Source organism: Petromyzon marinus, chromosome 74, assembly GCF_048934315.1.
Source record: "Petromyzon marinus isolate PM22_M1 ecotype Great Lakes invasive population chromosome 74, UKy_Petmar_22M1.pri1.0, whole genome shotgun sequence".
In the NCBI taxonomy this organism is placed as follows: domain Eukaryota; kingdom Metazoa; phylum Chordata; class Hyperoartia; order Petromyzontiformes; family Petromyzontidae; genus Petromyzon; species Petromyzon marinus.
This window is the reverse complement of record NC_133740.1, coordinates 1,563,056-1,589,957: the sequence shown is the minus strand read 5'-3', so window position 1 is coordinate 1,589,957 and position 26,902 is coordinate 1,563,056. Positions and strand designations below refer to the sequence as shown.

Sequence of the window (26,902 nt, the reverse complement as noted above, 5' to 3'; positions counted from 1 at the left end):
CCATTAAAGAAAAAATTTGACTGGTAAAAAAATAAATGGTCATGAAAAAAGTGAAAAAAATTGGCCCGGAAAAAAGACAAATGGCCATCAAAAAAAAGTGACCGGTTAAAAAAGAGTGGCCATTAAAAAAACAGTGGCCTACCAAAAAATAATTGGCCTGTAAAAAAAGACCAGTCGAAAAAAATTGGCCAATAAAAAAGATAAGTGACCATCAAAAAAAGTGACCGGTTAAAAAAATTGCCCATTAAAAAAAGTGACAACAAAAAATTGGCCCGTAAAAAAGGAAAGACCAGTCAAACAAAATTGGTCAGTAAAAAAATGTATTGGCCATCACACCGTGAGGTGGAGGAGGTGGAGGAGGCGGAGGAGGCGGAGGAGGCGGAGCAGGAGGCGGAGGAGGAGTCGGAGGAGGAGGAGGAGGAGGAGGAGGCGGAGGAGGAGGAGGCGGAAGAGGTAGGTGGCCCGTAAAAAAAGAGACCAGTAAAAGAATTGGCCATTAAAAAAAGATGAGTGGCCATAAAAAAATTTGACAGGTAAAAAAAAATAATAGAAATATAAAACAATTAAATTCCCTTCTACGTGACTTTACCGAAAGAACCAAGAATATGAATCCCTGCAGTCATGAAAGCTTTAATTCAAAATGTTAAAAAAGTCAAATTGAAAAAATTGGCCAGTAAAAAAGATAATTGGCCATCAAAAAAAGTGACTGATTAAAAAAGAGTGGCCATTAAAGAAAAAATTTGACTGGTAAAAAAATTAATGGTCATGAAAAAAGTGAAAAAAATTGGCCCGGAAAAAAGACAAATGGCCATCAAAAAAAAGTGACCGGTTAAAAAAGAGTGGCCATTAAAAAAACAGTGGCATACCAAAAAATAATTGGCCCGTAAAAAAAGACGAGTCGAAAAAAATTGGCCAGTAAAAAAGATAAGTGACCATCAAAAAAAGTGACCGGTTAAAAAAATTGCCCATTAAAAAAAGTGACAACAAAAAATTGGCCCGTAAAAAAGGAAAGACCAGTCAAACAAAATTGGTCATTAAAAAAATGTATTGGCCATCACACCGTGAGGTGGAGGAGGTGGAGGAGGCGGAGGAGGCGGAGCAGGAGGCGGAGGAGGAGGCGGAGGAGGAGGCGGAGGAGGAGGAGGCGGAAGAGGTAGGTGGCCCGTAAAAAAAGAGACCAGTAAAAGAATTGGCCATTAAAAAAAGATGAGTGGCCATAAAAAAATTTGACAGGTAAAAAAATAATAGAAATATAAAACAATTAAATTCCCTTCTACGTGACTTTACCGAAAGAACCAAGAATATGAATCCCTGCAGTCATGAAAGCTTTAATTCAAAATGTTAAAAAAAGTCAAACTGAAAAAATTGGCCAGTAAAAAAGATAATTGGCCATCAAAAAAAGTGACTGATTAAAAAAGAGTGGCCATTAAAGAAAAATTTGACTGGTAAAAAAATTAATGGTCATGAAAAAAGTGAAAAAAATTGGCCCAGAAAAAAGACAAATGGCCATCAAAAAAAAGTGACCGGTTAAAAAAGAGTGGCCATTAAAAAAACAGTGGCCTACCAAAAAATAATTGGCCTGTAAAAAAAGACCAGTCGAAAAAAATTGGCCAGTAAAAAAGATAAGTGACCATCAAAAAAAGTGACCGGTTAAAAAAATTGCCCATTAAAAAAAGTGACAACAAAAAATTGGCCCGTAAAAAAGGAAAGACCAGTCAAACAAAATTGGTCAGTAAAAAAATGTATTGGCCATCACACCGTGAGGTGGAGGAGGTGGACGAGGCGGAGGAGGCGGAGGAGGCGGAGCAGGAGGCGGAGGCGGAGGAGGAGGAGGAGGAGGAGGAGGCGGAGGAGGAGGAGGCGGAAGAGGTAGGTGGCCCGTAAAAAAAGAGACCAGTAAAAGAATTGGCCATTAAAAAAAGATGAGTGGCCATAAAAAAATTTGACAGGTAAAAAAAAATAATAGAAATATAAAACAATTAAATTCCCTTCTACGTGACTTTACCGAAAGAACCAAGAATATGAATCCCTGCAGTCATGAAAGCTTTAATTCAAAATGTTAAAAAAGTCAAATTGAAAAAATTGGCCAGTAAAAAAGATAATTGGCCATCAAAAAAAGTGACTGATTAAAAAAGAGTGGCCATTAAAGAAAAAATTTGACTGGTAAAAAAATTAATGGTCATGAAAAAAGTGAAAAAAATTGGCCCGGAAAAAAGACAAATGGCCATCAAAAAAAAGTGACCGGTTAAAAAAGAGTGGCCATTAAAAAAACAGTGGCATACCAAAAAATAATTGGCCCGTAAAAAAAGACGAGTCGAAAAAAATTGGCCAGTAAAAAAGATAAGTGACCATCAAAAAAAGTGACCGGTTAAAAAAATTGCCCATTAAAAAAAGTGACAACAAAAAATTGGCCCGTAAAAAAGGAAAGACCAGTCAAACAAAATTGGTCATTAAAAAAATGTATTGGCCATCACACCGTGAGGTGGAGGAGGTGGAGGAGGCGGAGGAGGCGGAGGAGGCGGAGCAGGAGGCGGAGGAGGAGGCGGAGGAGGAGGCGGAGGAGGAGGAGGCGGAAGAGGTAGGTGGCCCGTAAAAAAAGAGACCAGTAAAAGAATTGGCCATTAAAAAAAGATGAGTGGCCATAAAAAAATTTGACAGTAAAAAAATAATAGAAATATAAAACAATTAAATTCCCTTCTACGTGACTTTACCGAAAGAACCAAGAATATGAATCCCTGCAGTCATGAAAGCTTTAATTCAAAATGTTAAAAAAAGTCAAACTGAAAAAATTGGCCAGTAAAAAAGATAATTGGCCATCAAAAAAAGTGACTGATTAAAAAAGAGTGGCCATTAAAGAAAAATTTGACTGGTAAAAAAATTAATGGTCATGAAAAAAGTGAAAAAAATTGGCCCAGAAAAAAGACAAATGGCCATCAAAAAAAAGTGACCGGTTAAAAAAGAGTGGCCATTAAAAAAACAGTGGCCTACCAAAAAATAATTGGCCTGTAAAAAAAGACCAGTCGAAAAAAATTGGCCAGTAAAAAAGATAAGTGACCATCAAAAAAAGTGACCGGTTAAAAAAATTGCCCATTAAAAAAAGTGACAACAAAAAATTGGCCCGTAAAAAAGGAAAGACCAGTCAAACAAAATTGGTCAGTAAAAAAATGTATTGGCCATCACACCGTGAGGTGGAGGAGGTGGAGGAGGCGGAGGAGGCGGAGGAGGCGGAGCAGGAGGCGGAGGCGGAGGAGGAGGAGGAGGAGGAGGAGGCGGAGGAGGAGGAGGCGGAAGAGGTAGGTGGCCCGTAAAAAAAGAGACCAGTAAAAGAATTGGCCATTAAAAAAAGATGAGTGGCCATAAAAAAATTTGACAGGTAAAAAAAAATAATAGAAATATAAAACAATTAAATTCCCTTCTACGTGACTTTACCGAAAGAACCAAGAATATGAATCCCTGCAGTCATGAAAGCTTTAATTCAAAATGTTAAAAAAGTCAAACTGAAAAAATTGGCCAGTAAAAAAGATAATTGGCCATCAAAAAAAGTGACTGATTAAAAAAGAGTGGCCATTAAAGAAAAAATTTGACTGGTAAAAAAATTAATGGTCATGAAAAAAGTGAAAAAAATTGGCCCGGAAAAAAGACAAATGGCCATCAAAAAAAAGTGACCGGTTAAAAAAGAGTGGCCATTAAAAAAACAGTGGCATACCAAAAAATAATTGGCCCGTAAAAAAAGACGAGTCGAAAAAAATTGGCCAGTAAAAAAGATAAGTGACCATCAAAAAAAGTGACCGGTTAAAAAAATTGCCCATTAAAAAAAGTGACAACAAAAAATTGGCCCGTAAAAAAGGAAAGACCAGTCAAACAAAATTGGTCATTAAAAAAATGTATTGGCCATCACACCGTGAGGTGAAGGAGGTGGAGGAGGCGGAGGAGGCGGAGGAGGCGGAGCAGGAGGCGGAGGAGGAGGAGGAGGAGGCGGAGGAGGAGGAGGCGGAAGAGGTAGGTGGCCCGTAAAAAAAGAGACCAGTAAAAGAATTGGCCATTAAAAAAAGATGAGTGGCCATAAAAAAATTTGACAGGTAAAAAAAAATAATAGAAATATAAAACAATTAAATTCCCTTCTACGTGACTTTACCGAAAGAACCAAGAATATGAATCCCTGCAGTCATGAAAGCTTTAATTCAAAATGTTAAAAAAGTCAAACTGAAAAAATTGGCCAGTAAAAAAGATAATTGGCCATCAAAAAAAGTGACTGATTAAAAAAGAGTGGCCATTAAAGAAAAATTTGACTGGTAAAAAAATTAATGGTCATGAAAAAAGTGAAAAAAATTGGCCCAGAAAAAAGACAAATGGCCATCAAAAAAAAGTGACCGGTTAAAAAAGAGTGGCCATTAAAAAAACAGTGGCCTACCAAAAAATAATTGGCCTGTAAAAAAAGACCAGTCGAAAAAAATTGGCCAGTAAAAAAGATAAGTGACCATCAAAAAAAGTGACCGGTTAAAAAAATTGCCCATTAAAAAAAGTGACAACAAAAAATTGGCCCGTAAAAAAGGAAAGACCAGTCAAACAAAATTGGTCAGTAAAAAAATGTATTGGCCATCACACCGTGAGGTGGAGGAGGTGGAGGAGGCGGAGGAGGCGGAGGAGGCGGAGCAGGAGGCGGAGGCGGAGGAGGAGGAGGAGGAGGAGGAGGAGGAGGAGGAGGAGGAGGAGGAGGAGGAGGCGGAGGAGGAGGAGGCGGAAGAGGTAGGTGGCCCGTAAAAAAAGAGACCAGTAAAAGAATTGGCCATTAAAAAAAGATGAGTGGCCATAAAAAAATTTGACAGGTAAAAAAAAATAATAGAAATATAAAACAATTAAATTCCCTTCTACGTGACTTTACCGAAAGAACCAAGAATATGAATCCCTGCAGTCATGAAAGCTTTAATTCAAAATGTTAAAAAAGTCAAACTGAAAAAATTGGCCAGTAAAAAAGATAATTGGCCATCAAAAAAAGTGACTGATTAAAAAAGAGTGGCCATTAAAGAAAAAATTTGACTGGTAAAAAAATTAATGGTCATGAAAAAAGTGAAAAAAATTGGCCCGGAAAAAAGACAAATGGCCATCAAAAAAAAGTGACCGGTTAAAAAAGAGTGGCCATTAAAAAAACAGTGGCATACCAAAAAATAATTGGCCCGTAAAAAAAGACGAGTCGAAAAAAATTGGCCAGTAAAAAAGATAAGTGACCATCAAAAAAAGTGACCGGTTAAAAAAATTGCCCATTAAAAAAAGTGACAACAAAAAATTGGCCCGTAAAAAAGGAAAGACCAGTCAAACAAAATTGGTCATTAAAAAAATGTATTGGCCATCACACCGTGAGGTGAAGGAGGTGGAGGAGGCGGAGGAGGCGGAGGAGGCGGAGCAGGAGGCGGAGGAGGAGGAGGAGGAGGCGGAGGAGGAGGAGGCGGAAGAGGTAGGTGGCCCGTAAAAAAAGAGACCAGTAAAAGAATTGGCCATTAAAAAAAGATGAGTGGCCATAAAAAAATTTGACAGGTAAAAAAAAATAATAGAAATATAAAACAATTAAATTCCCTTCTACGTGACTTTACCGAAAGAACCAAGAATATGAATCCCTGCAGTCATGAAAGCTTTAATTCAAAATGTTAAAAAAGTCAAACTGAAAAAATTGGCCAGTAAAAAAGATAATTGGCCATCAAAAAAAGTGACTGATTAAAAAAGAGTGGCCATTAAAGAAAAAATTTGACTGGTAAAAAAATAAATGGTCATGAAAAAAGTGAAAAAAATTGACCCGGAAAAAAGACAAATGGCCATCAAAAAAAAGTGACCAGTTAAAAAAGAGTGGCCATTAAAAAAACAGTGGCCTACCAAAAAATAATTGGCCTGTAAAAAAAGACCAGTCGAAAAAAATTGGCCAGTAAAAAAGATAAGTGACCATCAAAAAAAGTGACCGGTTAAAAAAATTGCCCATTAAAAAAAGTGACAACAAAAAATTGGCCCGTAAAAAAGGAAAGACCAGTCAAACAAAATTGGTCAGTAAAAAAATGTATTGGCCATCACACCGTGAGGTGGAGGAGGTGGAGGAGGCGGAGGAGGCGGAGCAGGAGGCGGAGCAGGAGGCGGAGGAGGAGTCGGAGGAGGAGGAGGAGGAGGCGGAGGAGGAGGAGGCGGAAGAGGTAGGTGGCCCGTAAAAAAAGAGACCAGTAAAAGAATTGGCCATTAAAAAAAGATGAGTGGCCATAAAAAAATTTGACAGGTAAAAAAAAATAATAGAAATATAAAACAATTAAATTCCCTTCTACGTGACTTTACCGAAAGAACCAAGAATATGAATCCCTGCAGTCATGAAAGCTTTAATTCAAAATGTTAAAAAAGTCAAACTGAAAAAATTGGCCAGTAAAAAAGATAATTGGCCATCAAAAAAAGTGACTGATTAAAAAAGAGTGGCCATTAAAGAAAAAATTTGACTGGTAAAAAAATTAATGGTCATGAAAAAAGTGAAAAAATTGGCCCGGAAAAAAGACAAATGGCCATCAAAAAAAAGTGACCGGTTAAAAAAGAGTGGCCATTAAAAAAACAGTGGCATACCAAAAAATAATTGGCCCGTAAAAAAAGACGAGTCGAAAAAAATTGGCCAGTAAAAAAGATAAGTGACCATCAAAAAAAGTGACCGGTTAAAAAAATTGCCCATTAAAAAAAGTGACAACAAAAAATTGGCCCGTAAAAAAGGAAAGACCAGTCAAACAAAATTGGTCATTAAAAAAATGTATTGGCCATCACACCGTGAGGTGGAGGAGGTGGAGGAGGCGGAGGAGGCGGAGGAGGCGGAGCAGGAGGCGGAGGAGGAGGCGGAGGAGGAGGTGGAGGAGGAGGAGGAGGCGGAAGAGGTAGGTGGCCCGTAAAAAAAGAGACCAGTAAAAGAATTGGCCATTAAAAAAAGATGAGTGGCCATAAAAAAATTTGACAGGTAAAAAAAAATAATAGAAATATAAAAGAATTAAATTCCCTTCTACGTGACTTTACCGAAAGAACCAAGAATATGAATCCCTGCAGTCATGAAAGCTTTAATTCAAAATGTTAAAAAAAGTCAAACTGAAAAAATTGGCCAGTAAAAAAGATAATTGGCCATCAAAAAAAGTGACTGATTAAAAAAGAGTGGCCATTAAAGAAAAATTTGACTGGTAAAAAAATTAATGGTCATGAAAAAAGTGAAAAAAATTGGCCCAGAAAAAAGACAAATGGCCATCAAAAAAAAGTGACCGGTTAAAAAAGAGTGGCCATTAAAAAAACAGTGGTCTACCAAAAAATAATTGGCCCGTAAAAAAAGACCAGTCAAAAAAAATTGGCCAGTAAAAAAGATAAGTGACCATCAAAAAAAGTGACCGGTTAAAAAAATTGCCCATTAAAAAAAGTGACAACAAAAAATTGGCCTGTAAAAAAGGAAAGACCAGTCAAACAAAATTGGTCAGTACAAAAATGTATTGGCCATCACACAGTGAGGTGGAGGAGGCGGAGGAGGCGGAGGAGGAGGCGGAGGAGGAGGCGGAGGAGGAGGCGGAGGAGGAGGCGGAGGAGGAGGAGGCGGAGGAGGAGGCGGAGGAGGAGGAGGCGGAAGAGGTAGGTGGCCCGTAAAAAAAGAGACCAGTAAAAGAATTGGCCATTAAAAAAAGATGAGTGGCCATAAAAAAATTTGACAGGTAAAAAAAAATATAATAGAAATATAAAACAATTAAATTCCCTTCTACGTGACTTTACCGAAAGAACCAAGAATATGAATCCCTGCAGTCATGAAAGCTTTAATTCAAAATGTTAAAAAAAGTCAAACTGAAAAAATTGGCCAGTAAAAAAGATAATTGGCCATCAAAAAAAGTGACTGATTAAAAAAGAGTGGCCATTAAAGAAAAAATTTGACTGGTAAAAAAATAAATGGTCATGAAAAAAGTGAAAAAAATTGGCCCGGAAAAAAGACAAATGGCCATCAAAAAAAAGTGAACGGTTAAAAAAGAGTGGCCATTAAAAAAACAGTGGCCTACCAAAAAATAATTGGCCCGTAAAAAAAGACCAGTCGAAAAAAATTGGCCAGTAAAAAAGATAAGTGACCATCAAAAAAAGTGACCGGTTAAAAAAATTGCCCATTAAAAAAAGTGACAACAAAAAATTGGCCCGTAAAAAAGGAAAGACCAGTCAAACAAAATTGGTCAGTAAAAAAATGTATTGGCCATCACACCGTGAGGTGGAGGAGGTGGAGGAGGCGGAGGAGGCGGAGGAGGCGGAGCAGGAGGCGGAGGAGGAGTCGGAGGAGGAGGAGGAGGAGGAGGCGGAGGAGGAGGAGGCGGAAGAGGTAGGTGGCCCGTAAAAAAAGAGACCAGTAAAAGAATTGGCCATTAAAAAAAGATGAGTGGCCATAAAAAAATTTGACAGGTAAAAAAAATAATAGAAATATAAAACAATTAAATTCCCTTCTACGTGACTTTACCGAAAGAACCAAGAATATGAATCCCTGCAGTCATGAAAGCTTTAATTCAAAATGTTAAAAAAGTCAAATTGAAAAAATTGGCCAGTAAAAAAGATAATTGGCCATCAAAAAAAGTGACTGATTAAAAAAGAGTGGCCATTAAAGAAAAAATTTGACTGGTAAAAAAATTAATGGTCATGAAAAAAGTGAAAAAAATTGGCCCGGAAAAAAGACAAATGGCCATCAAAAAAAAGTGACCGGTTAAAAAAGAGTGGCCATTAAAAAAACAGTGGCATACCAAAAAATAATTGGCCCGTAAAAAAAGACGAGTCGAAAAAAATTGGCCAGTAAAAAAGATAAGTGACCATCAAAAAAAGTGACCGGTTAAAAAAATTGCCCATTAAAAAAAGTGACAACAAAAAATTGGCCCGTAAAAAAGGAAAGACCAGTCAAACAAAATTGGTCATTAAAAAAATGTATTGGCCATCACACCGTGAGGTGGAGGAGGTGGAGGAGGCGGAGGAGGCGGAGGAGGCGGAGCAGGAGGCGGAGGAGGAGGCGGAGGAGGAGGCGGAGGAGGAGGAGGCGGAAGAGGTAGGTGGCCCGTAAAAAAAGAGACCAGTAAAAGAATTGGCCATTAAAAAAAGATGAGTGGCCATAAAAAAATTTGACAGGTAAAAAAATAATAGAAATATAAAACAATTAAATTCCCTTCTACGTGACTTTACCGAAAGAACCAAGAATATGAATCCCTGCAGTCATGAAAGCTTTAATTCAAAATGTTAAAAAAAGTCAAACTGAAAAAATTGGCCAGTAAAAAAGATAATTGGCCATCAAAAAAAGTGACTGATTAAAAAAGAGTGGCCATTAAAGAAAAATTTGACTGGTAAAAAAATTAATGGTCATGAAAAAAGTGAAAAAAATTGGCCCAGAAAAAAGACAAATGGCCATCAAAAAAAAGTGACCGGTTAAAAAAGAGTGGCCATTAAAAAAACAGTGGCCTACCAAAAAATAATTGGCCTGTAAAAAAAGACCAGTCGAAAAAAATTGGCCAGTAAAAAAGATAAGTGACCATCAAAAAAAGTGACCGGTTAAAAAAATTGCCCATTAAAAAAAGTGACAACAAAAAATTGGCCCGTAAAAAAGGAAAGACCAGTCAAACAAAATTGGTCAGTAAAAAAATGTATTGGCCATCACACCGTGAGGTGGAGGAGGTGGAGGAGGCGGAGGAGGCGGAGGAGGCGGAGCAGGAGGCGGAGGCGGAGGAGGAGGAGGAGGAGGAGGAGGAGGAGGAGGAGGCGGAGGAGGAGGAGGCGGAAGAGGTAGGTGGCCCGTAAAAAAAGAGACCAGTAAAAGAATTGGCCATTAAAAAAAGATGAGTGGCCATAAAAAAATTTGACAGGTAAAAAAAAATAATAGAAATATAAAACAATTAAATTCCCTTCTACGTGACTTTACCGAAAGAACCAAGAATATGAATCCCTGCAGTCATGAAAGCTTTAATTCAAAATGTTAAAAAAGTCAAACTGATAAAATTGGCCAGTAAAAAAGATAATTGGCCATCAAAAAAAGTGACTGATTAAAAAAGAGTGGCCATTAAAGAAAAAATTTGACTGGTAAAAAAATTAATGGTCATGAAAAAAGTGAAAAAAATTGGCCCGGAAAAAAGACAAATGGCCATCAAAAAAAAGTGACCGGTTAAAAAAGAGTGGCCATTAAAAAAACAGTGGCATACCAAAAAATAATTGGCCCGTAAAAAAAGACGAGTCGAAAAAAATTGGCCAGTAAAAAAGATAAGTGACCATCAAAAAAAGTGACCGGTTAAAAAAATTGCCCATTAAAAAAAGTGACAACAAAAAATTGGCCCGTAAAAAAGGAAAGACCAGTCAAACAAAATTGGTCATTAAAAAAATGTATTGGCCATCACACCGTGAGGTGAAGGAGGTGGAGGAGGCGGAGGAGGCGGAGGAGGCGGAGCAGGAGGCGGAGGAGGAGGAGGAGGAGGAGGAGGAGGCGGAGGAGGAGGAGGCGGAAGAGGTAGGTGGCCCGTAAAAAAAGAGACCAGTAAAAGAATTGGCCATTAAAAAAAGATGAGTGGCCATAAAAAAATTTGACAGGTAAAAAAAAATAATAGAAATATAAAACAATTAAATTCCCTTCTACGTGACTTTACCGAAAGAACCAAGAATATGAATCCCTGCAGTCATGAAAGCTTTAATTCAAAATGTTAAAAAAGTCAAACTGAAAAAATTGGCCAGTAAAAAAGATAATTGGCCATCAAAAAAAGTGACTGATTAAAAAGAGAGTGGCCATTAAAGAAAAAATTTGACTGGTAAAAAAATAAATGGTCATGAAAAAAGTGAAAAAAATTGACCCGGAAAAAAGACAAATGGCCATCAAAAAAAAGTGACCAGTTAAAAAAGAGTGGCCATTAAAAAAACAGTGGCCTACCAAAAAATAATTGGCCTGTAAAAAAAGACCAGTCGAAAAAAATTGGCCAGTAAAAAAGATAAGTGACCATCAAAAAAAGTGACCGGTTAAAAAAATTGCCCATTAAAAAAAGTGACAACAAAAAATTGGCCCGTAAAAAAGGAAAGACCAGTCAAACAAAATTGGTCAGTAAAAAAATGTATTGGCCATCACACCGTGAGGTGGAGGAGGTGGAGGAGGCGGAGGAGGCGGAGCAGGAGGCGGAGCAGGAGGCGGAGGAGGAGTCGGAGGAGGAGGAGGAGGCGGAGGAGGAGGAGGCGGAAGAGGTAGGTGGCCCGTAAAAAAAGAGACCAGTAAAAGAATTGGCCATTAAAAAAAGATGAGTGGCCATAAAAAAATTTGACAGGTAAAAAAAAATAATAGAAATATAAAACAATTAAATTCCCTTCTACGTGACTTTACCGAAAGAACCAAGAATATGAATCCCTGCAGTCATGAAAGCTTTAATTCAAAATGTTAAAAAAGTCAAACTGAAAAAATTGGCCAGTAAAAAAGATAATTGGCCATCAAAAAAAGTGACTAATTAAAAAAGAGTGGCCATAAAAGAAAAAATTTGACTGGTAAAAAAATTATTGGTCATGAAAAAAGTGAAAAAATTGGCCCGGAAAAAAGACAAATGGCCATCAAAAAAAAGTGACCGGTTAAAAAAGAGTGGCTATTAAAAAAACAGTGGCATACCAAAAAATAATTGGCCCGTAAAAAAAGACGAGTCGAAAAAAATTGGCCAGTAAAAAAGATAAGTGACCATCAAAAAAAGTGACCGGTTAAAAAAATTGCCCATTAAAAAAAGTGACAACAAAAAATTGGCCCGTAAAAAAGGAAAGACCAGTCAAACAAAATTGGTCATTAAAAAAATGTATTGGCCATCACACCGTGAGGTGGAGGAGGTGGAGGAGGCGGAGGAGGTGGAGGAGGCGGAGCAGGAGGTGGAGGAGGAGGCGGAGGAGGAGGTGGAGGAGGAGGAGGAGGCGGAAGAGGTAGGTGGCCCGTAAAAAAAGAGACCAGTAAAAGAATTGGCCATTAAAAAAAGATGAGTGGCCATAAAAAAATTTGACAGGTAAAAAAAAATAATAGAAATATAAAAGAATTAAATTCCCTTCTACGTGACTTTACCGAAAGAACCAAGAATATGAATCCCTGCAGTCATGAAAGCTTTAATTCAAAATGTTAAAAAAAGTCAAACTGAAAAAATTGGCCAGTAAAAAAGATAATTGGCCATCAAAAAAAGTGACTGATTAAAAAAGAGTGGCCATTAAAGAAAAATTTGACTGGTAAAAAAATTAATGGTCATGAAAAAAGTGAAAAAAATTGGCCCAGAAAAAAGACAAATGGCCATCAAAAAAAAGTGACCGGTTAAAAAAGAGTGGCCATTAAAAAAACAGTGGTCTACCAAAAAATAATTGGCCCGTAAAAAAAGACCAGTCAAAAAAAATTGGCCAGTAAAAAAGATAAGTGACCATCAAAAAAAGTGACCGGTTAAAAAAATTGCCCATTAAAAAAAGTGACAACAAAAAATTGGCCTGTAAAAAAGGAAAGACCAGTCAAACAAAATTGGTCAGTACAAAAATGTATTGGCCATCACACAGTGAGGTGGAGGAGGCGGAGGAGGCGGAGGAGGAGGCGGAGGAGGAGGCGGAGGAGGAGGCGGAGGAGGAGGAGGCGGAGGAGGAGGCGGAGGAGGAGGAGGCGGAAGAGGTAGGTGGCCCGTAAAAAAAGAGACCAGTAAAAGAATTGGCCATTAAAAAAAGATGAGTGGCCATAAAAAAATTTGACAGGTAAAAAAAAATATAATAGAAATATAAAACAATTAAATTCCCTTCTACGTGACTTTACCGAAAGAACCAAGAATATGAATCCCTGCAGTCATGAAAGCTTTAATTCAAAATGTTAAAAAAGTCAAACTGAAAAAATTGGCCAGTAAAAAAGATAATTGGCCATCAAAAAAAGTGACTGATTAAAAAAGAGTGGCCATTAAAGAAAAAATTTGACTGGTAAAAAAATAAATGGTCATGAAAAAAGTGAAAAAAATTGGCCCGGAAAAAAGACAAATGGCCATCAAAAAAAAGTGAACGGTTAAAAAAGAGTGGCCATTAAAAAAACAGTGGCCTACCAAAAAATAATTGGCCCGTAAAAAAAGACCAGTCGAAAAAAATTGGCCAGTAAAAAAGATAAGTGACCATCAAAAAAAGTGACCGGTTAAAAAAATTGCCCATTAAAAAAAGTGACAACAAAAAATTGGCCCGTAAAAAAGGAAAGACCAGTCAAACAAAATTGGTCAGTAAAAAAATGTATTGGCCATCACACCGTGAGGTGGAGGAGGTGGAGGAGGCGGAGGAGGCGGAGGAGGCGGAGCAGGAGGCGGAGGAGGAGTCGGAGGAGGAGGAGGAGGCGGAGGAGGAGGAGGCGGAAGAGGTAGGTGGCCCGTAAAAAAAGAGACCAGTAAAAGAATTGGCCATTAAAAAAAGATGAGTGGCCATAAAAAAATTTGACAGGTAAAAAAAAAAAATAGAAATATAAAACAATTAAATTCCCTTCTACGTGACTTTACCGAAAGAACCAAGAATATGAATCCCTGCAGTCACGAAAGCTTTAATTCAAAATGGTTAAAAAAAAGTCAAACTGAAAAAATTGGCCAGTAAAAAAGATAATTGGCCATCAAAAAAAGTGACTGATTAAAAAAGAGTGGCCATTAAAGAAAAAATTTGACTGGTAAAAAAAATAAATGGTCATGAAAAAAGTGAAAAAAATTGGCCCGGAAAAAAGACAAATGGCCATCAAAAAAAAGTGACCGGTTAAAAAAGAGTGGCCATTAAAAAAATAGTGGCCGATCAAAAATGAATTGGCCCATAAAAAAAAGACCGGTCAAAAAAAAATTGGCCGGTAAAAAAGATGAATGGCCATCCAAAAAAGTGACCGGTTAAAAAAGAGTGGCCTTTAAAGAAGAAATTTGACTGGTAAAAAAAATGGTCATAAAAAAAGTGAAAAAAATTGGTCGATAAAAAGATAAATGGCCATCAAAAAAAGTGACCGGTTAAAAAAGAGTGGCCATTAAAAAAACATTGGTCTACCAAAAAATCATTGGCCTGTAAAAAAAGACCAGTCGAAAAAAATTGGCCAGTAAAAAAGATAAATGGCCATCAAAAAAAGTGACCGGTTAAAAAAATGCCCATTAAAAAAAGTGACTACAAAAAATTGGCCCGTAAAAAAGGAAAGACCAGTCAAACAAAATTAGTCAGTAAAAAAATGTATTGGCCATCACACAGTGAGGTGGAGGAGGCGGAGGAGGCGGAGGAGGAGGCGGAGGAGGCGGAGGAGGAGGCGGAGGAGGCGGAGGAGGAGGCGGAGGAGGAGGCAGAGGAGGAGGCGGAGGAGGAGGCGGAGGAGGAGGAGGCGGAAGAGGTAGGTGGCCCGTAAAAAAAGAGACCAGTAAAAGAATTGGCCAGTAAAAAAAGATGAGTCGCCATAAAAAAATTTGACTGGTAAAAAAATAATAATAATACAAATATAAAACAATTAAATTCCCTTCTATGTGACTTTACTGAAAGAACCAGAATATGAATCCCTGCAGTCACGAAAAGTTTAGTTCAAAATGGTAAAAAGTCAAACTGAAAAAATTGGCCAGTAAAAAAGGAAAAACCAGTCAAGCAAAATTGGTCAGTAAAAAAATTGTATTGGCCATCACACAGTGAGGTGGAGGAGGCGGAGGAGGCTGGAGGAGGAGGCGGAGGAGGCGGAGGAGGAGGCGGAGGAGGAGGAGGCGGAGGTGGAGGAGGAGGAGGCGGAGGAGGAGGCGGAGGAGGAGGAGGAGGCGGAGGCGGAGGAGGAGGCGGAGGAGGAGGAGGCGGAAGAGGTAGGTGGCCTTTAAAAAAAGAGACCAGTAAAAGAATTGGCCAGTAAAAAAAGATGAGTGGCCATAAAAAAAGTTTGACTGGTAAAAAAAATATAATAATAAAAATATAAAACAATTAAATTCCTTTCTACGGGACTTTACCGAAAGAACCAAGAATATGAATCCTTGCAGTCACGAAAGCTTTAATTCAAAATGGTAAAAAAGTTCAAACTGAAAAAATTGGCCGGTAAAAAGATGAATGGCCATCCAAAAACGTGACCGGTTAAAAAAGAGTGGCCATTAAAAAAACAGTGGCCTACCAAAAAATAATTGGCCCATAAAAAAAGACCAGTCGAAAAAAATTGGCTAGTAAAAAAGATAAGTGGCCATCAAAAAAAGTGACCGGTTAAAAAAATTGCCCATTAAAAAAAGTGACTACAAAAAATTTGCACATAAAAAAGGAAAGACCAGTCAAACAAAATTGGTCAGTAAAAAAATGTTTGGCCATCACACAGGTGGAGGAGGCAGTGGAGGCAGAGGAGGAGGTGGAGGAGGCGGAGGAGGAGGCGGCGGAGGAGGCGGAGGAGGAGGCGGAGGAGGCGGAGGAGGTGGGGAAGACGGAGGAGGAGGCTGAGGAGGAGGCGGAAGAGGTAGGTGGCCTGTAAAAAAAGAGACCAGTTAAAGAATTGCCCAGTAAAAAAAGATGAGTGGCCATGAAAAAATTTGTCTGGTAAAAAAAAAAGATTAAATTCCCTTCTACGGCACTTTACCGAAAGAACCAAGAATATGAATCCTTGCAGTCATGAAAGCTTTAATTCAAAATGGTAAAAAAAGGTCAAACTGAAAAAAATGGCCAGTATAAAAGATAATTGGCCATCAAATAAAGTGACTGGTTAAAAAAGAGTGGCCATTAAAGAAGAAATTTGACTGGTAAAAAAAATGGTCATAAAAAAGTGAAAAAAATTGGCCGATAAAAAAGATAAATGGCCATCAAAAAAGTGACCGGTTAAAAAAGAGTGACCATTAAAAAAACAGTGGTCTACCAAAAAATAATTGGCCTGTAAAAAAAGACCAGTCGAAAAAAATTGGCCAGTAAAAAAGATAAGTGGCCATCAAAAAAAGTGACCGGTTAAAAAAAATTGCCCATTAAAAAAAATGACTACAAAAAATTGGCCCGTAAAAAAGGAAAGACCAGTCAAACAAAATTGGTCAGTAAAAAAATGTATTGGCCATCACATAGTGAGGTGGAGGAGGCGGAGGAGGAGGCAGAGGAGGCGGAGGAGGAGGAGGCAGAGGAGGCGGAGGAGGAGGCGGAGGAGGCGGAGGAGGAGGCGGAGGAGGAGGCGGAGGAGGAGGCGGAGGAGGAGGCGGAGGAGGCGGAAGAGGTAGGTGGCCCGTAAAAAAAGAGACCAGTAAAAGAATTGGCCAGTAAAAAAAGATGAGTCACCATTAAAAAATTTGACTGGTAAAAAATATAATAATACAAATATAAAACAATTAAATTCCCTTCTACGTGACTTTACCGAAAGAACCAGAATATGAATCCCTGCAGTCACGAAAGCTTTAATTAAAATTGGTAAAAAAGTCAAACTGAAAAAATTGGCCAGTAAAAAAGATAATTGGCCATCAAAAAAAGTGACTGGTTAAAAAAGAGTGGCCATTAAAGAAAAAGTTTTACTAGTAAAAAAAAAATGGTCATGAAAAAAGTGAAAAAAATTGGCCAGTAAAAAAGATAAATGGCCATCAAAAAAAGTGACCAGTTGAAAAAGAGTGGCCATTAAAAAAAAAGTGGCCGATCAAAAATTAATTGGCCCATAAAAAAAGACCAGTCGAAAAAAATTGGCCGGTAAAAAAGATGAATGGCCATCCAAAAAAGTGACCGGTTAAAAAATAGTGGCCATTAAAAAAACAGTGGCCTACTAAAAAATAATTGGCCTGTAAAAAAAGACCAGTCGAAAAAAATTGGCCAGAAAAAAAGATAAGTGGCCATCAAAAAAAGTGACCGGTTAAAAAAATTGCCCATTAAAAAAAATGACTACAAAAAATTGGCCCATAAAAATAGGAAAGACCAGTCAACCAAAATTGGTCAGTAAAAAAATGTATTGGCCATCACACAGTGAGGTGGAGGAGGCGGAGGAGGCTGGAGGAGGAGGCGGAGGAGGCGGCGGAGGAGTCGGAGGAGGAGGCGGAGGAGGATGCGGAGGCGGAGGAGGAGGCGGAGGAGGAGGAGGCGGAAGAGGTAGGTGGCCTGTAAAAAAAGAGACCAGTAAAATAATTGGCCAGTAAAAAAAGATGAGTGGCCAATAAAAAATTTGACTGGTAAAAATGTATATATATAAAACAATTAAATTCACTTCTACGTTACTTTACTGAAAGAACCAAGAATATGAATCCTTGCAGTCATGAAAGCTTTAATTCAAATGGTAAAGAAAGTCAAACTGAAAAATATTGGCCAGTAAAAAAGATGAATGGCCATCAAAAAAAGTGACTGGCTAAAAAAGAGTGGCCATTAAAGAAAAAAATTTACTGGTAAAAAAAAATGGTCATGAAAAAAGTGAAAAAATTGGCCGGTAAAAAAGATAAATGGCCATCAAAAAAAGTGACCGGTTAAAAAAGAGTGGCCATTAAAAAAAAGTGGCCGATCAAAAAAGAATTGGCCCATAAAAAAAAGACCAGTTGAAAAAAATTGGCCGGTAAAAAAGTTGAATGGCCATCCAAAAAAGTGACTGGTTAAAAAAGAGTGGCCATTAAAAAATAGCGGCCTACCAAAAAATAATTGGCGCGTAAAAAAAACCAGTCGAAAAAAATTGGCCAGTAAAAAAGATAAGTGTCCATCAAAAAAAGTGACCTGTTAAAAAAATTGCCCATTAAAAAAAGTGACTACAATAAATTTTCCCGTAAAAAAGGAAAGACCAGTCAAACAAAATTGGTCAGTAAAAAAATGTATTGGCCATCACACAGGTGGAGGAGGCGGAGGAGGCGGAGGAGGCGGAGGAGGTGGAGGAGACGGAGGAGGAGGCGGAGGAGGAGGCGGAGGAGGAGGCGGAGGAGGCGGAGAAGGCGGAGGAGGAGGCGGAGGAGGAGGCGGAGGAGGAGGCGGAGGAGGCGGAAGAGGTAGGTGGCCTGTAAAAAAAGAGACCAGTAAAAGAATTGGCCAGTAAAAAAGAGATGAGTGGCCGTAAAAAAATTTGACTGGTAAAAAATAAAATAATAGAAATATAAAACAATTAAATTCCCTTCTACGGGACTTTACCGAAAGAACCAAGAATATGAATCCTTGCAGTCACGAAAGCTTTAATTCAAAATGGTAAAAAAGTCAAACTGAAAAAATTGGCCAGTAAAAAAGATAATTGGCCATCAAAAAAAGTGACTGGTTAAAAAAGAGTGGCCATTAAAGAAAAAATTTGACTGTTAAAAAAATGGTCATGATAAAAGTGAAAAAAATTCGCCGGTAAAAAAGATAAATGGCCATCAAAAAAAGTAACCGGTTAAAAAAGAGTGGCCATTAAAGAAAAAATTTGACTGGTAAAAAAAAAATGGTCATGAAAAAAGTGAAAAAAATTGGCCGGTAAAAAGATGAATGGCCATCCAAAAAAGTGACCGGTTAATGAATCCTGCAGTGACCGGTTAATGAATCCCTGCAGTCACGAAAGCTTTAATTCAAAATGGTAAAAAAGTCAAACTGAAAAAATTGGCCAGTAAAAAAGATAATTGGCCATCAAGAAAAGTGACTGATTAAAAAAGAGTGGCCATTAAAGAAAAAAATTTAACTGGTAAAAAAAATGGTCGTGAAAAAAGTGAAAAAATTGGCCGGAAAAAAAGATAAATGGCCATCAAAAAAAGTAACCGGTTAAAAAAGAGTGGCCGATCAAAAATGAATTGGCCCATAAAAAAAAGACCGGTCGAAAAAAATTGGCCGGTAAAAAATATGAATGGCCATGCAAAAAGTGACCGGTTAAAAAAGAGTGGCCATTAAAGAAAAAATTTGACTGGTAAAAAAAATGGTCATATAAAAGTGAAAAAAATTGGCCGATAAAAAAGATATATGGCCATCAAAAAAAGTGACCGGTTAAAAAAATTGCCCATTAAAAAAGTGACTACAAAAAATTGGCCCGTAAAAAAGGAAGGACCAGTCAAACAAAATTGGTCAGTAAAAAAATGTATTGGCCATCACACAGTGAGGTGGAGGAGGCGGAGGAGGAGGCAGAGGAGGCGGAGGAGGAGGCAGAGGAGGCGGAGGAGGAGGCGGAGGAGGAGGCGGAGGAGGAGGCGGAGGAGGAGGCGGAGGAGGCGGAAGAGGTAGGTGGCCCGTAAAAAAAGAGACCAGTAAAAGAATTGGCCAGTAAAAAAAGATGAGTCACCATTAAAAAATTTGACTGGTAAAAAAAAAAATTATACAAATATAAAACAATTAAATTCCCTTCTACGTGACTTTACCGAAAGAACCAGAATATGAATCCCTGCAGTCACGAAAGCTTTAATTAAAATTGGTAAAAAAAGTCAAACTGAAAAAATTGGCCAGTAAAAAAGATAATTGGCCATCAAAAAAAGTGACTGATTAAAAAAGAGTGGCCATTAAAGAAAAATTTGACTGGTAAAAAAATTAATGGTCATGAAAAAAGTGAAAAAAATTGCCCGGAAAAAAGACAAATGGCCATCAAAAAAAAGTGACCGGTTAAAAAAGAGTGGCCATTAAAAAAACAGTGGCCTACCAAAAAATAATTGGCGCGTAAAAAAAGACCAGTCGAAAAAAATTGGCCGGTAAAAAAGATGAATGGCCATCCAAAAAAGTGACCGGTTAAAAAAGTAGTGGCCATTAAAAAAACAGTGGCCTACTAAAAAATAATTGGCCCGTAAAAAAAGACCAGTCGAAAAAAATTGGCCAGAAAAAAAGATAAGTGGCCATCAAAAAAAGTGACCGGTTAAAAAAATTGCCCATTAAAAAAAATGACTACAAAAAATTGGCCCATAAAAATAGGAAAGACCAGTCAAGCAAAATTGGTCAGTAAAAAAATGTATTGGCCATCACACAGTGAGGTGGAGGAGGCGGAGGAGGCTGGAGGAGGAGGCGGAGGAGGCGGCGGAGGAGGCGGAGGAGGAGGCGGAGGAGGATGCGGAGGCAGAGGAGGAGGCGGAGGAGGAGGAGGAGGCGGAAGAGGTAGGTGGCCTGTAAAAAAAGAGACCAGTAAAATAATTGGCCAGTAAAAAAAGATGAGTGGCCAATAAAAAATTTGACAGGTAAAAATGTATATATATAAAACAATTAAATTCACTTCTACGTTACTTTACCGAAAGAACCAAGAATATGAATCCTTGCAGTCATGAAAGCTTTAATTCAAATGGTAAAGAAAGTCAAACTGAAAAAAATTGGCCAGTAAAAAAGATAATTGTCCATCAAAAAAAGTGACTGGCTAAAAAAGAGTGGCCATTAAAGAAAAAAATTTACTGGTAAAAAAAAATGGTCAGGAAAAAAGTGAAAAAATTGGCCGGTAAAAAAGATAAATGGCCATCAAAAAAAGTGACCGGTTAAAAAAGAGTGGGCATTAAAAAAACAGTGGCCTACCAAAAAATAATTGGCCCGTAAAAAAAGACCAGTCAAAAAAAATTGGCCAGTAAAAAAGATAAGTGGCCATCAAAAAAAGTGACTGGTTAAAAAAATTGCCCATTAAAAAAAGTGACTACAAAAAATTGGCCCGTAAAAAAGGAAAGACCAGTCAAACACAATTGGTCCGTAAAAAAATGTACTGGCCATCACACAGTGAGGTGGAGGAGGCGGAGAAGGTGGAGAAGGTGGAGGAGGAGGTGGAGGAGGCGGTGGAGGAGGCGGAGGAGGAGGCGGAGGAGGAGGCGGAGGAGGAGGCGGAGGAGGAGGCGGAGGAGGCGGAGGAGGAGGAGGCGGAGGAGGAGGAGGCGGAGGAGGAGGAGGCGGAGGAGGAGGAGGCGGAGGAGGAGGAGGCGGAGGAGGAGGCGTAGGAGGAGGAGGAGGCGGAAGAGGTAGGTGGCCCGTAAAAAAAGAGACCAGTAAAAGAATTGGCCAGTAAAAAAAGATGAATGGCCATCAAAAAAAGTGACCGGTTAAAAAAGAGTGGCCATTAAAGAAAAAATTTGACTGGTAAAAAAAAAATGGTCATGAAAAAAGTGAAAAAAATTGGCCGGTAAAAAGATGAATGGCCATCCAAAAAATTGAACGGTTAATGAATCCTGCAGTGACCGGTTAATGAATCCCTGCAGTCACGAAAGCTTTAATTCAAAATGGTAAAAAAGTCAAACTGAAAAAATTGGCCAGTAAAAAAGATAATTGACCATCAAAAAAAGTGACTGATTAAAAAAGAGTGGCTATTAAAGAAAAAAATTGACTGGTAAAAAAAATGGTCATGAAAAAGTGAAAAAAATGGGCCGATAAAAAAGATAAATGGCCATCAAAAAAAGTGACCGGTTAAAAAAGAATGGGCATTAAAAAAACAGTGGCCTACCAAAAAATAATTGGCCCGTAAAAAAAGACCAGTCAAAAAAATTGGCCAGTAAAAAAGATAAGTGGCCGTCAAAAAAAGTGACTGGTTAAAAAAGAGGGGCCATTAAAGAAAAAATTTGACTGGTAAAAAAAAATGGTCATGAAAAAAGTGAAAAAAATTGGCCGGTGAAAAAGATAAATGGCCATCAAAAAAAGTGACCGGTTAAAAAAGAGTGGCCATTAAAAAATAGCGGCCTACCAAAAAATAATTGGCACGTAAAAAAAAACAGTCGAAAAAAATTGGCCAGTAAAAAAGATAAGTGGCCATCAAAAAAGTGACCGGTTAAAAAAATTGCCCATTAAAAAAAGTGACTACAAAAAATTGGCCCGTAAAAAAGGAAGGACCAGTCAAACAAAATTGGTCAGTAAAAAAATGTATTGGCCATCACACAGTGAGGTGGAGTAGGCGGAGGAGGTGGAGGAGGAGGCGGAGGAGGCGGAGGAGGAGGCAGAGGCGGAGGAGGAGGCGGTAGAGGTAGGTGGCCCGTAAAAAAAGAGACCAGTAAAAGAATTGGCCAGTAAAAAAAGATGAGTGGCCATAAAAAAAATTGACTGGTAAAAAAAATAAAAGAATAGAAATATAAAACAATTAAATTCCCTTCTACGTGACTTTACCGAAAGAACCAAGAATATGAAACCCTGCAGTCACGAAAGCTTTAATTCAAAATGGTAAAAAAGTCAAACTGAAAAAATTGGCCAGTAAAAAAGATAATTGGCCATCAAAAAAAGTGACTGATTAAAAAAGAGTGGCCATTAAAGAAAAAATTTGACTGGTAAAAAAAAAATGGTCATGAAAAAAGTGAAAAAAATTGGCCGGGAAAAAAGATAAATGGCCATCAAAAAAAGTGACCGGTTAAAAAAGAGTGGCCATTAAAAAAATAGTGGCCGATCAAAAATGAATTGGCCCATAAAAAAAAGACCGGTCGAAAAAAATTGGCCGGTAAAAAAGATGAATGGCCATCCAAAAAAGTGACCAGTTAAAAAAGAGTGGTTATTATAGAAAAAATTTGACTGGTAAAAAAAATGGTCATAAAAAAGTGAAAAAAATGGGCCGATAAAAAAGATAAATGGCCATCAAAAAAAGTGACCGGTTAAAAAAGAATGGGCATTAAAAAAACAGTGGCCTACCAAAAAATAATTGGCCCGTAAAAAAAGACCAGTCAAAAAAAATTGGCCAGTAAAAAAGATAAGTGGCCATCAAAAAAAGTGACTGGTTAAAAAAGAGGGGCCATTAAAGAAAAAAAATTGACTGGTAAAAAAAAATGGTCATGAAAAAAGTGAAAAAAATTGGCCGGTAAAAAAGATAAATGGCCATCAAAAAAAGTGACCGGTTAAAAAAGAGTGGCCATTAAAAAATAGCGGCCTACCAAAAAATAATTGGCGCGTAAAAAAAAACAGTCGAAAAAAATTGGCCAGTAAAAAAGATAAGTGGCCATCAAAAAAGTGACCGGTTAAAAAAATTGCCCATTAAAAAAAGTGACTACAAAAAATTGGCCCGTAAAAAAGGAAGGACCAGTCAAACAAAATTGGTCAGTAAAAAAATGTATTGGCCATCACACAGTGAGGTGGAGTAGGCGGAGGAGGTGGAGGAGGAGGCGGAGGAGGCGGAGGAGGCGGAGGAGGAGGCAGAGGCGGAGGAGGAGGCGGTAGAGGTAGGTGGCCCGTAAAAAAAGAGACCAGTAAAAGAATTGGCCAGTAAAAAAAGATGAGTGGCCATAAAAAAAATTGACTTGTAAAAAAAATAAAAGAATAGAAATATAAAACAATTAAATTCCCTTTTACGTGACTTTACCGAAAGAACCAAGAATATGAAACCCTGCAGTCACGAAAGCTTTAATTCAAAATGGTAAAAAAGTCAAACTGAAAAAATTGGCCAGTAAAAAAGATAATTGGCCATCAAAAAAAGTGACTGATTAAAAAAGAGTGGCCATTAAAGAAAAAATTTGACTGGTAAAAAAAAAATGGTCATGAAAAAAGTGAAAAAATTGGCCGGTAAAAAAGATAAATGGCCATCCAAAAAAGTGACTGGTTAAAAAAGAGTGGCCATTAAAGAAAAAATTTGACTGGTAAAAAAAATAGTCATAAAAAAGTGAAAAAAATGGGCCGATAAAAAAGATAAATGGCCATCAAAAAAAGTGACCGGTTAAAAAAGAGTGGGCATTAAAAAAACAGTGGCCTACCAAAAAATAATTGGCCCGTGAAAAAAGACCAGTCAAAAAAAATTGGCCAGTAAAAAAGATAAGTGGCCATCAAAAAAAGTGACTGGTTAAAAAAATTGCCCATTAAAAAAAGTGACTACAAAAAATTGGCCCGTAAAAAAAGAAAGACCAGTCAAACACAATTGGTCCGTAAAAAAATGTACTGGCCATCACACAGTGAGGTGGAGGAGGCGGAGAAGGTGGAGGAGGAGGTGGAGGAGGCGGTGGAGGAGGCGGAGGAGGAGGTGGAGGAGGAGGCGGAGGAGGAGGCGGAGGAGGAGGCGGAGGAGGAGGAGGCGGAGGAGGAGGAGGCGGAGGAGGAGGAGGCGGAGGAGGAGGAGGCGGAGGAGGAGGCGGAGGAGGAGGCGTAGGAGGAGGAGGAGGCGGAAGAGGTAGGTGGCCCGTAAAAAAAGAGACCAGTAAAAGAATTGGCCAGTAAAAAAAGATGAATGGCCATCAAAAAAAGTGACCGGTTAAAAAAGAGTGGCCATTAAAGAAAAAATTTGACTGGTAAAAAAAAAATGGTCATGAAAAAAGTGAAAAAAATTGGCCGGTAAAAAGATGAATGGCCATCCAAAAAAGTGACCAGTTAATGAATCCTGCAGTGACCGGTTAATGAATCCCTGCAGTCACGAAAGCTTTAATTCAAAATGGTAAAAAAGTCAAACTGAAAAAATTGGCCAGTAAAAAAGATAATTGACCATCAAAAAAAGTGACTGATTAAAAAAGAGTGGCTATTAAAGAAAAAAATTGACTGGTAAAAAAAATGGTCATGAAAAAGTGAAAAAAATGGGCCGATAAAAAAGATAAATGGCCATCAAAAAAAGTGACCGGTTAAAAAAGAATGGGCATTAAAAAAACAGTGGCCTACCAAAAAATAATTGGCCCGTAAAAAAAGACCAGTCAAAAAAAATTGGCCAGTAAAAAAGATAAGTGGCCGTCAAAAAAAGTGACTGGTTAAAAAAGAGGGGCCATTAAAGAAAAAATTTGACTGGTAAAAAAAAATGGTCATGAAAAAAGTGAAAAAAATTGGCCGGTAAAAAAGATAAATGGCCATCAAAAAAAGTGACTGGTTAAAAAAGAGTGGCCATTAAAAAATAGCGGCCTACCAAAAAATAATTGGCGCGTAAAAAAAACAGTCGAAAAAAATTGGCCAGTAAAAAAGATAAGTGGCCATCAAAAAAGTGACCGGTTAAAAAAATTGCCCATTAAAAAAAGTGACTACAAAAAATTGGCCCGTAAAAAAGGAAGGACCAGTCAAACAAAATTGGTCAGTAAAAAAATGTATTGGCCATCACACAGTGAGGTGGAGTAGGCGGAGGAGGTGGAGGAGGAGGCGGAGGAGGCGGAGGAGGCGGAGGAGGAGGCAGAGGCGGAGGAGGAGGCGGTAGAGGTAGGTGGCCCATAAAAAAAGAGACCAGTAAAAGAATTGGCCAGTAAAAAAAAAATTGGCCATAAAAAAAATTGACTGGTAAAAAAAATAAAAGAATAGAAATATAAAACAATTAAATTCCCTTCTACGTGACTTTACCGAAAGAACCAAGAATATGAAACCCTGCAGTCACGAAAGCTTTAATTCAAAATGGTAAAAAAGTCAAACTGAAAAAATTGGCCAGTAAAAAAGATAATTGGCCATCAAAAAAAGTGACTGATTAAAAAAGAGTGGCCATTAAAGAAAAAATTTGACTGGTAAAAAAAAAATGGTCATGAAAAAAGTGAAAAAAATTGGCCGGGAAAAAAGATAAATGGCCATCAAAAAAAGTGACCGGTTAAAAAAGAGTGGCCATTAAAAAAATAGTGGCCGATCAAAAATGAATTGGCCCATAAAAAAAAGACCGGTCGAAAAAAATTGGCCGGTTAAAAAGATGAATGGCCATCCAAAAAAGTGACCGGTTAAAAAAGAGTGGTTATTATAGAAAAAATTTGACTGGTAAAAAAAATGGTCATAAAAAAGTGAAAAAAATGGGCCGATAAAAAAGATAAATGGCCATCAAAAAAAGTGACCGGTTAAAAAAGAATGGGCATTAAAAAAACAGTGGCCTACCAAAAAATAATTGGCCCGTAAAAAAAAGACCAGTCAAAAAAAATTGGCCAGTAAAAAAGATAAGTGGCCGTCAAAAAAAGTGACTGGTTAAAAAAGAGGGGCCATTAAGGAAAAAATTTGACTGGTAAAAAAAAATGGTCATGAAAAAAGTGAAAAAAATTGGCCGGTAAAAAAGATAAATGGCCATCAAAAAAAGTGACCGGTTAAAAAAGAGTGGCCATTAAAAAATAGCGGCCTACTAAAAAATAATTGGCGCGTAAAAAAAAACAGTCGAAAAAAATTGGCCAGTAAAAAAGATAAGTGGCCATCAAAAAAGTGACCGGTTAAAAAAATTGCCCATTAAAAAAAGTGACTACAAAAAATTGGCCCGTAAAAAAGGAAGGACCAGTCAAACAAAATTGGTCAGTAAAAAAATGTATTGGCCATCACACAGTGAGGTGGAGTAGGCGGAGGAGGTGGAGGAGGAGGCGGAGGAGGCGGAGGAGGAGGCAGAGGCGGAGGAGGAGGCGGTAGAGGTAGGTGGCCCGTAAAAAAAGAGACCAGTAAAAGAATTGGCCAGTAAAAAAAGATGAGTGGCCATAAAAAAAATTGACTGGTAAAAAAAATAAAAGAATAGAAATATAAAACAATTAAACTCCCTTCTACGTGACTTTACCGAAAGAACCAAGAATATGAAACCCTGCAGTCACGAAAGCTTTAATTCAAAATGGTAAAAAAGTCAAACTGAAAAAATTGGCCAGTAAAAAAGATAATTGGCCATCAAAAAAAGTGACTGATTAAAAAAGAGTGGCCATTAAAGAAAAAATTTGACTGGTAAAAAAAAAATGGTCATGAAAAAAGTGAAAAAAATTGGCCGGGAAAAAAGATAAATGGCCATCAAAAAAAGTGACCGGTTAAAAAAGAGTGGCCATTAAAAAAATAGTGGCCGATCAAAAATGAATTGGCCCATAAAAAAAAGACCGGTCGAAAAAAATTGGCCAGTAAAAAAGATGAATGGCCATCCAAAAAAGTGACCGGTTAAAAAAGAGTGGTTATTATAGAAAAAATTTGACTGGTAAAAAAAATGGTCATAAAAAAGTGAAAGAAATGCGCCGATAAAAAAGATAAATGGCCATCAAAAAAAGTGACCGGTTAAAAAAGAATGGGCATTAAAAAAACAGTGGCCTACCAAAAAATAATTGGCCCGTAAAAAAAGACCAGTCAAAAAAAATTGGCCAGTAAAAAAGATGTGGCCATCAAAAAAAGTGACTGGTTAAAAAAGAGGGGCCATTAAAGAAAAAAAATTGACTGGTAAAAAAAAATGGTCATGAAAAAAGTGAAAAAAATTGGCCGGTAAAAAAGATAAATGGCCATCAAAAAAAGTGACCGGTTAAAAAAG

At 37.7% G+C, this 26,902-nt stretch overlaps 1 long non-coding RNA gene across 1 annotated transcript in view; it reads left to right on the top strand.

Moving 5' to 3' along the window:
- The window catches only part of LOC142907046 (uncharacterized), a 358,191-nt gene extending 349,498 nt beyond the window's left edge, over window positions 1–8,693 (top strand). Inside the window, exon 2 of the long non-coding RNA XR_012930654.1 lies at window positions 8,419–8,693. This is a non-coding gene — a long non-coding RNA (uncharacterized LOC142907046). The remainder of the gene's footprint in view (window positions 1–8,418) is intronic.
- The last annotated feature ends 18,209 nt before the right edge of the window (window positions 8,694–26,902 follow it).